Source organism: Charadrius vociferus, unplaced genomic scaffold (genome assembly GCF_000708025.1).
Source record: "Charadrius vociferus isolate BGI_N301 unplaced genomic scaffold, ASM70802v2 scaffold202, whole genome shotgun sequence".
Lineage (NCBI taxonomy): Eukaryota > Metazoa > Chordata > Aves > Charadriiformes > Charadriidae > Charadrius > Charadrius vociferus.
Genome location: NW_009647242.1, coordinates 1,535,090 through 1,546,118, shown reverse-complemented (window position 1 = coordinate 1,546,118; position 11,029 = coordinate 1,535,090).

Here is an 11,029-nt window from a genome sequence, read left to right as displayed (position 1 = left end):
AGCATCTACTAATTTTTCTCATTAGACCATTGCTCAGACACCTATGCTTCTTGCACATGTGCTACAGAATCCTTGCAATTTGTCTACTGTGGGTGTTAAACTTCGGTTTTCTGTTAATTTGCAGACTTCCAAGCTGTCCTCTAAGTCCTCTGCTACTGTTCCTGGACTCATTAATGACACATGGAAGAGAGGCTTTTGGAACTAGACGGTGTGGGATTCTGGGGCAACAGATGCTCTGTGGTAGCTCAGAGACGCTTCATATTGCAAACCTGATCTTTGCAATCAAGGGTCTAAATTAGAATTTCAGAAAGGGATAAAACTTGTGATGAAGTTTTTGCTATGAAGAGCACTGAACTCCAAGAACTGAAGTCAGTTTTTGCATGGGTTCAGAATATGAATCCAAGTCTCTATCGGTAATGAATGAATGCACTGAAGTACCTGAATCACTGCCTTAGCACACATGGGCTGCATGAAGGCTGCATTTCTTGTGACTTTCTTTCTGTCTCTTTTTTGGCTTCTTGGAACTTTGTATGATTACTTTAGATTGGAAAAGCTATAAGATCTGGAGGCTTCACATTAATTATTAACCTCAGTATCTGACTCCTATATTTTAAGATCTACAGCTCTGAAAGAGGAGACACTGCTGGCAGTAGTTACCTTGGGAGGGTTGAAATTTATTATAAATCAAACTAATCTATACTGTCTCCTGCCCAGGAAATTGAATTCTGGGAGTTTGTGAGAGTCAACTCAGAGTTGACTGAGACTCCTAATTCACATAGATGAGGGACATTTACATTGAGATAAGAAAAAGCTGTTGATCTGATTCTCATTACAAATCAAATTTAGTCATTCTGGAATTCAATCTACCGTATTTAAGTTAGTTAGTGGGACCTTCAAAAATGGAGAGTGGCGTCTTTGTTCTTCAAAAATAGATGCAACAAGATTATCTGTTAAAAAAAAGAGATACTCATTTTGTGCATATTTAGCCAACAGATACTTAGAATCAAAGAGTGATAACAAGTTCCCATTATTTGGTTATGGGCCTCTGCTGGCTGAGGTCCCACGGTGACAATTTTTGAGAGAGCTCTTTGTACTTGTAAGCTTAATCAAAAACAAGACTCAGCTCTGTATTTTCCTCCACAAAGTCAATGGACTAAACTCACCAAAGTCATAGGGTTAAATTTAGCTCAATGTCTCTTTGTTAAAACTTTTATAATGCAAACGGTGACTATCCACAAAAGATGTAACAGGGAGTCTGTAGATGGATTTGCTTCATTGTCACCTCACTGAGCAGCTGGAAGGTATCTCCAAAAAGAAATAGAATGTATGTCTTCTTGTGAGTCTGAAAAAAACTCTCACCCTCCTATTGTATAAACTCTTGGCCATCCATTTCCAAGGAGATGATGGACATCTTTGTGCCATGCTTATTAGCTAGGGTTAAGAACATTATTAAAAGCTCATAGATGCAGTTCTTCTTAGCTAGTGCAATAAAAACTAAAGTGATGGACATCCCTTCCAAAGTCAGAAGATTCAGTGTTTGCTCTGCCTTACACCTGTTGAGGGAAAGTAGCTGAACTTCAGCGAGACCTCTGCTGGACACAGCAGCTGTGGGAACCGCCACAGGGAAGTGAAGGATCGCTGTGACCCTTGCCAGCCATGGCCAGGCCCCGTCTCAGCCGCCTTTGTCACAGCAAATGCCTGTGGGGATCCAGTTTGCCTCAAAATGACTTTCTGCTGCCGGCAGCCCCCTGCTTGGAATGAAGGCATCTGACACAGGTTAAGCGAACAAAACCTTTTGAAGCAACTGGATGCGGGTGCCACAGGCACGCAGACAGTGTGGGAATTCAGAGGAGGGTTGTGGGGGATGTATTAAGCTGTTAGCAATATCTCCATGCCCTGGCTAAACCTGTGTGAGCGCTGCTCCAGCTGGTCCAGCTGCTGATGTGTTTTGTCAGCACTGAGTCAAATTCTTCGAGCAGACAAAGCTGAAGAGGTGAACATTTCTTGATTTCCAGCTTTGCAGACACCTTTGACCAGCTTCTCAAAGTATGACAGCCTGAGACCATGTTAATGAGCAGCTGCTTCCCAATGAGAACGGTTATATCAGCATTTCTTCTCCCTGTGTTGTCTCCTGCCACTGTCCTGAGTGGTGACACAGAGGTGCATGAGCACCTCAGAGATGACTGCGGCAGTGTAGGTATCTAAAACAGCCAGGAGGGCTTGGGATACAGAAGCAAATATCCTAACCTTGGAATGACAGCTCTCTTTCATCTGGAGATGGGGTTATGAATATAGCATTTGCTTTTATACCATCAAATAGAAATGATAATATAATGGCGTGGCAATTCTGCTGTTATTCTGTGGCTACGAAAGCACATAAACTGAAGGGCCAGGGGAATGATTCTTTTGCAGTTAGCCTTAATTCCTCTGCAGATACAGAAGTGTAATGGGAAGCCAGAAATGGACATCTACAATGCCCTATTTAACCTATGGGAATCTTTCACTAGAAGAAGGGGTGGGTACACTGTGTCAGAAATTATATACGGTGCTAATGGTATATTAGACAGGAGATAATAAGCCTTTCGGGAATTCCTAAATGTATTACTTGTTAATTTAGGAGGTACCCTGGGTGCAACTTATGAGGTGGTACTAATTTAGAAGGTATCATGAGTAACTCTGCTTGCTGGAGGGCTGAAATGTAAATCCCATTGTTCAACAGGGAAAACGAAAATGCTCCTTCCATTAAGTGTGCGATCTGTCCTTCACTTGCCATGGGGAATAGCATAATTTAGAAAGCTGCCTTCTAGGATGTTGAACAATCATGCCTCATCAGTGAGATTTCTAGATTAAAAATGTGAACATTTTTACATTACTAGAGGGATTATTTTATCTTGCTTAATATTTCATATATTTGAAATCAAACTACCAAGTAACGAGTATAATATATTAAAATGCCCTTCTAGTCATATTGTTTGCCTGCTTTTATGTAATAAGACTCTAACTGCATTTGTTCAGTGATACTGTACAGTGGTTTGATTTATGTTTTGTAGTGTCAGACTGAGAAGGAGCTTTAAAACTGTTTGTAATAGTCAGTTCAGATCTGTCTCTGAGTTTCTATGGATCCTGGAACAGGAAGTTCTCCTTGGAGGCAGAAGAGTTTTTGTATCCTTCCCTTAAACGCAAAACTGATGCAGCACTACCTTCCATGGAGCTGGCTGCACCTGCAGGCACCCAGCAGTAAGCAACAAGGTTATTTTCAGCCCTGATTGATTCCTTCTGGAACTAGTGGATAGCTTATACTGTCGTGCTGATACCATATCTTATACCATAACGCCCTGTGGTATACCAGGTCTGGCCCTCTTCACTTCTGCATGCCTACAGTTCCCACTGGACTCAATGGGAGGTGACACTTGTAGGAACAGTTTCCTTGGTCCTGCTTTGCTGGGGTGAGTACCCCATGCAAGGAAAGTCGTGTTGTGTGTGTGTGTGTCCCCCCTGCAAATCACCTGGCAGTCATGGCAGGGCAGTGCTGAGCTTCACACCGCACACACACATCAGCTAGGTCAGTTCAAACCAGGCGAGCAAATCTCTGCTTCTTTACTGGATCCTGTTGCCTTCCCTTTCTTTATCCTACCTTTTTGCCTCCTGTCCTGAAGTTAAAGTAAGTACTTCTCTGTGAACAGCGTAATTGTTACCGGTTTCTGCACTTGTGGCTACGCACCATTGCTCCAGCCTCAGACTGCAGCTTCCCTTTTAAAGGGCTGACACCAAAGACTGGAAGTGTATTAAACAGAGGTGAAAGCGAGTGAGGTGGGCATATTTTTACAGCAGAAATGGAGAACTAGACATAAATCTCACCTTCTACAGCACGTGACAAAATCTGGGGCTAGACAAGAGAATCTATTCCTGTTTTTATACATTTCTAAATCATTCTGTAGCAATATGACAACTGGGGGGGAGGGGTACTGAAATTCCTCATTTCTAAAATACAGGTAACAGAGGCGGTGAATTTATGGAGACCTTCACTGGGAACATGAGGGGACCTTTGGAGAATAAGTCAGGTGAGGACAGGACTTCTTGTTTGTTCACAGTTGTGCACAGACTCTTTCCTATGCCTTTAACATTTGCAATAGCCCTTCAGTAGCTGCCTAACATAAATGCCCATCTAGAATCATATTGGAGGCTGAGGATTTATGAGCTACAGGGGCACAGAAAAACGCCACTAAGTGCAAAGTATATTCTGCTCTTCAGGCTAGTTACTGCTTCCTGAGGCTTGTTCACCATTTTTCACTCATTCTACTTGTTGTTTTTCTTTTTTTCTTCTTCTTCTTTTTTTTTTTTATTTATTTTTGCTATCCTCCTGTGTGGTTGATGAAGACAGGCCTCTGCTAATGATTAACTTGTTTTGGAGGGCAAATTCAGAAAAGGAGGGTTGAACTGACATCAGTCAAGCAGTCAACTTTAATTAAAAATGTTGAAACTTGTTAATAAGAAACAAAGAGGCAAAACCAAAAAAAAAAAAAAAAGGAAGGAGAGTGCATAGCAATAGAAAAGAGAGAACATAATAAAACAAGGAGGAAGCACAAATGAAAAGGCAACAGAATTAATGGGAAAATGCAGATAGCTAGGATAAAAGAAACCATACATAAGCTGTCCTGGCTTCTCACTGAAGTGACTGGATGTCTAGCTGTAGTCTCTGAAGTGGCAATTCTTGCCCACTCACCCCCTTATATTTATTATTTATCTGGTCTTTTAAAATATACTGTTGCTAGCATGGACTGCGGCAAGGCAAGCGTGGGGCATTTCTTCTGTGTATTATTGAATATGCACACAAGCCTAGGTCCTGCTCAGAATAGCCAACTGCTCATTTGGGGAGTACAAGAGAGAGGGGGACTGTTGGAGAAATCCCAGTTTGGTGACTCATCACCCTGGCAACACTGGCAAGAGAAAAAGCAATGCTTTATCTTTATCCAAAACTAGACTATCCTAAATTGATGCAAATGTGAAAATGACTTACTAAGAAGAGCTATTAGCTTCACGGGTAAGTCTTGAAATGTCACTGATTTGCAACATATTAGCCTAGCTAAAGAACATTAAATAGGCTCCCTAATGGACACCTGATACACCAGATGGAATTCTGAGTCCCTGGTGAATTTCCACATCCTCCTCTAAGGCTAGTCCTTATGAGGATTTGGACATGCTGGACGAATTTTCTTATCCATGCACTCTAATATCTGCATGCCAGTCCAAGGAAGATGAAACATCTTAACGGCTATAAATTTGTAACTTTGACCCCAATGAGAAATAAATCAAATGTATCCCTTTGCAAAACTGAAAACTTACCAAGTCTAACTAAAAGAATTCATTTGCTTTCTGTTCTCCAAGCCCTGGGGGATCATTTAGACCACAGCAGCCTCTGGTCCTCCAAGTAGGGCTAGAAAATGTAGTACCTGAAGTCTGAGATGCTGGCTTTATGTTTTCACATAGTGTAAGAAGAGGCTATTAGAAGACTCATAGTAAATGGCTATATTAACTTATCCAAATAAAATATGGAGAGTGAAAGGGTGAGGTTAAACATATACATCAGCTTTTGATAAACTACCAACTACTAAACTACTTCTGAACTTAAACTAAATTTTGAACCAGCTGTGTTTCACCCCCAGTATCTAGGAGCAGCCCGGACAATTGGGTGTGAAAATTCTCTGAATTTTTCTATTTGAGTCTTCTACAACTCTCTGGGCCAAATTGAACTCCAAAAGAATTCAGTTTGGTATCAGATCTATAAATTTTCTTAGATCAGACTGTGCAGAAGTTAACTGATTTTCTTTCGTGATGGGCTAAAGAATGCATTTCAAATAGTTCACTGCAAGAGCTACTAAACTTTTAGTGACTAACAGAAAATGAATGCATCTGCTTGCATGATTATTGAACAATAAAAAACCCACAAATTGGAATTCTTCCGTATTTTAAGTCCCCATATTGCTTAATAAAAGATCCCAATGACCTTTGTGAGATCTGACACTGAAAAACACCCAGAAAAACTAATGTACAAGAAATTCAAAAGCAACATAATTTAGCACGATGTGTTTTACTTGCTGCTTTGATGCTAAATTACCAGTATTTTATTTGCAGTGGAATATGGTACTTTTCAGTCAGCTCACACGTATTCCTTAGATACCACATTGCAAAGTGTTGCAAAAACCTCCCAAATACCCCCAAACATATGCATACACATATGCATACAGACACATGCTCAAAGGGAATTTTTTTGATTAATTGATTTCAAGGTTAGTATCTCTGCAACTTCATTTGTGTGTGGACAGAACACAGAAACGCCACCTTACAATCAGTGTTATTTCCCAACTGGAAAGAGAAGGTTGAAAGATATAAAGGACTGTTGTGTGCAAAGATGCCTATGGAAGGGCATTATCCTGGCCAAGTCACACTTGGTTGAATGTATTTCCCAAAGTGAAGGTTTTGTTCTTCCGGATTCTTCAGCTCTCCCATCAGTGCTACTCACAGGACCATATATTAGTCTGTGCTAGACAATTTAGGAACCACAAATAGCCTCTGTTGGTCCTATAGGGAAAATATGTACACGTGCATGGACCAATACAAAACCCCATATATACATACGCACACTTCCATTACTTTTTTATAAACAAAAAGGACAAAGAACAAGCAAGGGAAGTACAATGAAAATAACTGTTTTCTAGATGGAAGGGATTTTTTTCTCTAACAGTTTGCTGTTATTCACTTGGTAATTTCTTTTAGCTGGGTCTGGAATGCCATTTCTAAAAACTACAGATGCTTCTTTTAAATATGTCCTGCTAACCCTTGTATTGAGGTGCAGCATTTTATTGGCCAGGGAGAAAGGATTTTCTGCCATTGGAAGCGTTTGGCACAGGGCACTGTAGGTATGCTGATGTTTCTCTGACATACCTTCCGACCCCTCTCAGCAAGTCTGAATGTTATATTATGTTGAGAGATAGTGCTGCTTGTGCTGGGCAGACATGCTGCAGAGGCAAGGCCAGCCAAAGAAAGGTATTTGTGCCCCATGGCTTCACTGACCTTGTTTCAGATGCCTAAATTATGCTGCAGATGTTCTGGGGTTCGCTCTGGCCAGTGGGGAGAGACCCCGGGACAACATGGGGCACTTCAGCAACACTCCTTTCCCAGTGCCTCCCAGGACTAACACATCCATCTCTCTCTATCGACCGTGGAAAAAACAGTGTCTGGGGACTAACCACTGTCTGAAACCCCTAAGGCAGGTGCATAAAGTTGGTGTTGTGAGCACAACACCTGTTTCGGGTAGGTTACCTGTCTTGTGGTTGTGGTTGTGGAGCCTGCCAGCCTCGCCTGTCCTGCCCTCCTTGCGTGGTGGGTGAGACATTGGACCCTGGCTACATTTTCATGCCCACCCACAGCCGGCAACACTGGCTTTGTGGGAAGGAAAAAAGCAATTTGTTGCTCCCATGAACAGGCCCATGATGCAAAGGCTTGAGATCAGGAAGAAAACGGACAAACATATATTTCCAACAAAGGATTGTATCAAAAAAGAAAAGAGAATTTTTTTTTTTTTTTCCATGTCTGGGAAGTGGAAATTAAAAACAGGCTATCCATCAACGAGTTTATGGTATCTGAAACTCCTCTGAGCCATAGGAAAACATAGAGCTCTGCCCTTTGGTCTTCTTTTCCGTCTGCCTGGGTAAGCTCACTTTATGAGGCAGCATAATTTGCAGTGACCTTTTCTGAAGCTGTTGCTACACTTACTGCTTCACTGGAAACCACCTTTTTAGCCATGCATGATGTGACTCCACATACATTGGAGTATAAATTTCAGACTTTGACGCCAAACCCTGCAAAGTAATGCCGTGTGGTAGGCAGCCGTACCAGTGCAGGATGCTGTCGGTACCGCCGGGCTGCAGAAGACAGCGCTGAGGGATGATTTTTGAAGGCTGGTTGGCCCTTGTTGTACCACAGATAAATGCGTGGAATCCATAGGGGGCATGGGATGAAAGAAGAACTTAAAACTAATAATGTCGGTGGTCTGCTTTTCTCTGGATGACTGGGAGGGAGAAAAAACATTTCTTATGTCTTTCCACTTCTAAAAACTCTTTCTATGAATTTGATTTCCTCTTGGCATATCCAGGATGTTCAGATAACCTAATACATTTCTAAGGAGACCTGTTTCAGTTTCTCTTTTGTCACCTTTTATAATTATTATTCCGCCTCTTACTTGTACAGTGGAAGGATTATGCAATTTTATAAAAGGATTTTCAGACATACTCCATGTGTGAGTATTAAACTGTACCTCTGTCCCAACATATCTAAAGCTTCATACCCATTTAAACATCTACTGAGTTTTTAGATCTTGTTTTTGCTATATATAAAATGGTTAATGTATGTACTTTCATGTAAATGCAGGCCCTTCTACAGTCAGTGGAAGTTTTCCTTTCAGGATTTCAGCTTCCAAGTGTATGGACTGCAGAAGCACATGTGACATAATAAGAAGCATATTTTCTTAATATTTTGGAAATTATTATATGTGATTCTTTTCACACAATTCTTTTCATACATATTAATTCTCTGTAATAGAACTGCACAAGGCAGTGTAAAACACTCCCCGAATCACTCAAGAGCTGCAGTCTGAATATTGTGCAGGAAATTTACCCTTGAAATTTGGTGAATCCATACTGACCAGATGATCAGTTCATTTTCTTTGCTTTCTTTCCTTAACTTACTTTATTTACCTTTTCTTTATTTAGTTTGCATGTGGTGAAGACCTTTGAGGCTTCTTTTTTCCATCGGTTAAGGAAGTAATCTGAAGTATCTAGGATTTTTCTTCTTGCGGAAATTACATGCTGTGATACGTTTTCTCAAGTAAGGTGCTGGCCTAGCAAAATAAAGAATGTGTTAAAATCTCTCCAGGATCAACGCAATACTATTTAGATGCACCCTCATTCACTTAAATGATAATTGTAAAGTTCTTAAAAATATTAACCAATTGTTAACTGAAAGATATGGTTTCCTGAAGCCATAGTGTAGTAATATGAAATTAATTCATTTATATCCTGAAAATTTTTAACTGCAGAATGCATATTCTTACAGTAAAAACACCTAGAAACTGGTCTGAGGTTTGAAAAAAAAAAAAGACAAAAATGAAGAAAAGTATAGAGAAAATATTGGTAAGCTGGGAAAAAAAAAAATTGTAGATATATTTTTCAACCAAAATAATAATGATAAAATCTTAACCTGAATTTCAAGAGCTTCTGACTGGAATCTGAAAATTCTGTTTTGAAATGCCCCCCAAAATGTGTCCTGGAAATCGGTCTTTGTAGGTTCTTGCTGCTTCGCTCATGTAACAGCCTGGTGGTCCTGGCCAGATTACATACCTGTGGGTGCCTCATGGGGCTGCTGGGACACTGCAATGGATTTTGGGAAGTCACCAGCCATAAGTGGTGTGAGGAAGTGTGCCCATGTGGCAGGTTTGGCCAGTAGCCCCAGAGCAGTAGGTACAACACATTTCAACTTTTAACTTCCAGTGAGGTGTTACAACAACACTTCAGATTAAAATGTTTTCTTTTCAGTCAAAGGTTGAAGACACTAACTTTGGTTAGCCCAAGAGCCTGAAACCTTCCAGTTTTCAAAGGTTGTGCTTGTTGACTAAACTTTAAACTTTTCACAGAATGCAGCTTTCTTTATGATTTAAAATAAAAATAGACATGGAAGATGTTCACCTCACCAAATGCACCACCAGTGTATTTGATGATAGCAGGGGAATAAATTGTATAGCCCTGTTGTATATTACATTTATCCCAACCATTTAACCCCGATGGTGTTCTTTCTACTTTGTTCTTGTGCTTTGCCCTTTGTTTTGTCCACATCAAGGAGTTTTCTAAGCTCTTTGAGACCTTCTCTGAGCGATGGCCGTAGAAAAGTCACCCTGCCAGGAGAGTATCCTTTTCCACAAGTGGATCCCACTTTTTCCACTCCCTCGAAGAACACCACCACCAATAACAATAAAAATAATAGGTGCATCACAAGTTATGCTGCAGTGAGGCTTAGGATGAGAAAACTTCAGTGAGTACTAAAAAGAAGTGTAACATTCCCATATAGTTCTCTGAAGATTGTAAGTCAAAATCGTATCATTTAGTATACACATAGAAGTGGTACTGCCATCATATATTATGAGATATGACTACAGTCCTTGCAGCGTTTCAGGTCCTTTTTTCCCCTGTCATCTGTACAGCTAATATCAGATGACAACTCTGAGAGCCACCAATTCTTTGCTAATGCCCTGCTCGAAACGAGGGCCAGTGTGTGATATCATGCTTTCTAACGCCTTCCTATGCCTCTTGCTTGCTTTCTCTAGCTTGCTCCCTCTCAGTTGCAAATGCATATATCTTTATTTGCCTCTCATGCATATTCCTATATGTTAACACTGATATACAGTCTTTTCTTTTTACAGGAAGAATTCAGAACGCTACCTTTAGTCATGTGAGATCATTTTCTGTATCTCCAGGAAAGCTATTTATAAGGGTCTTGATTGAGGAATGAAAGAAAGACTAAAGCAGTTCAGTAGAAATTATCTTCTTAATGGTAAAATCTGAATTATACATTAAAGTACCATTTATTTAATGAATTTTATTATTCTGTTTAAAAAGGCAGAGACTTTTATGTGTTTCGTGTGCTTACAAAGGTTTATTAGCTTGAGTAAAAGGTTATTATTATTCAATTGAATAATTGAATTTTAAATTATTGGTATTGCACTTCATATTATAACTGCCTTTTCAGACGCATTTGATTATGTCAAATTTGCCTTTTAATCCCCTGTCTGGAGACCATTTTCTGGAATCCTGCACTGTTTCTCACCCTTTTAATGAACACACACAGTCCAGTCTCACATCTTCCATGTAAATTACTGTGCATACCTCTTCTAGTCAGATCACATTGGAGGCTATCTGGTGTCATATAATCCTGGATACTGATATGTGGAAAATCTTTTCAGGTGATTAATGCCATAGGC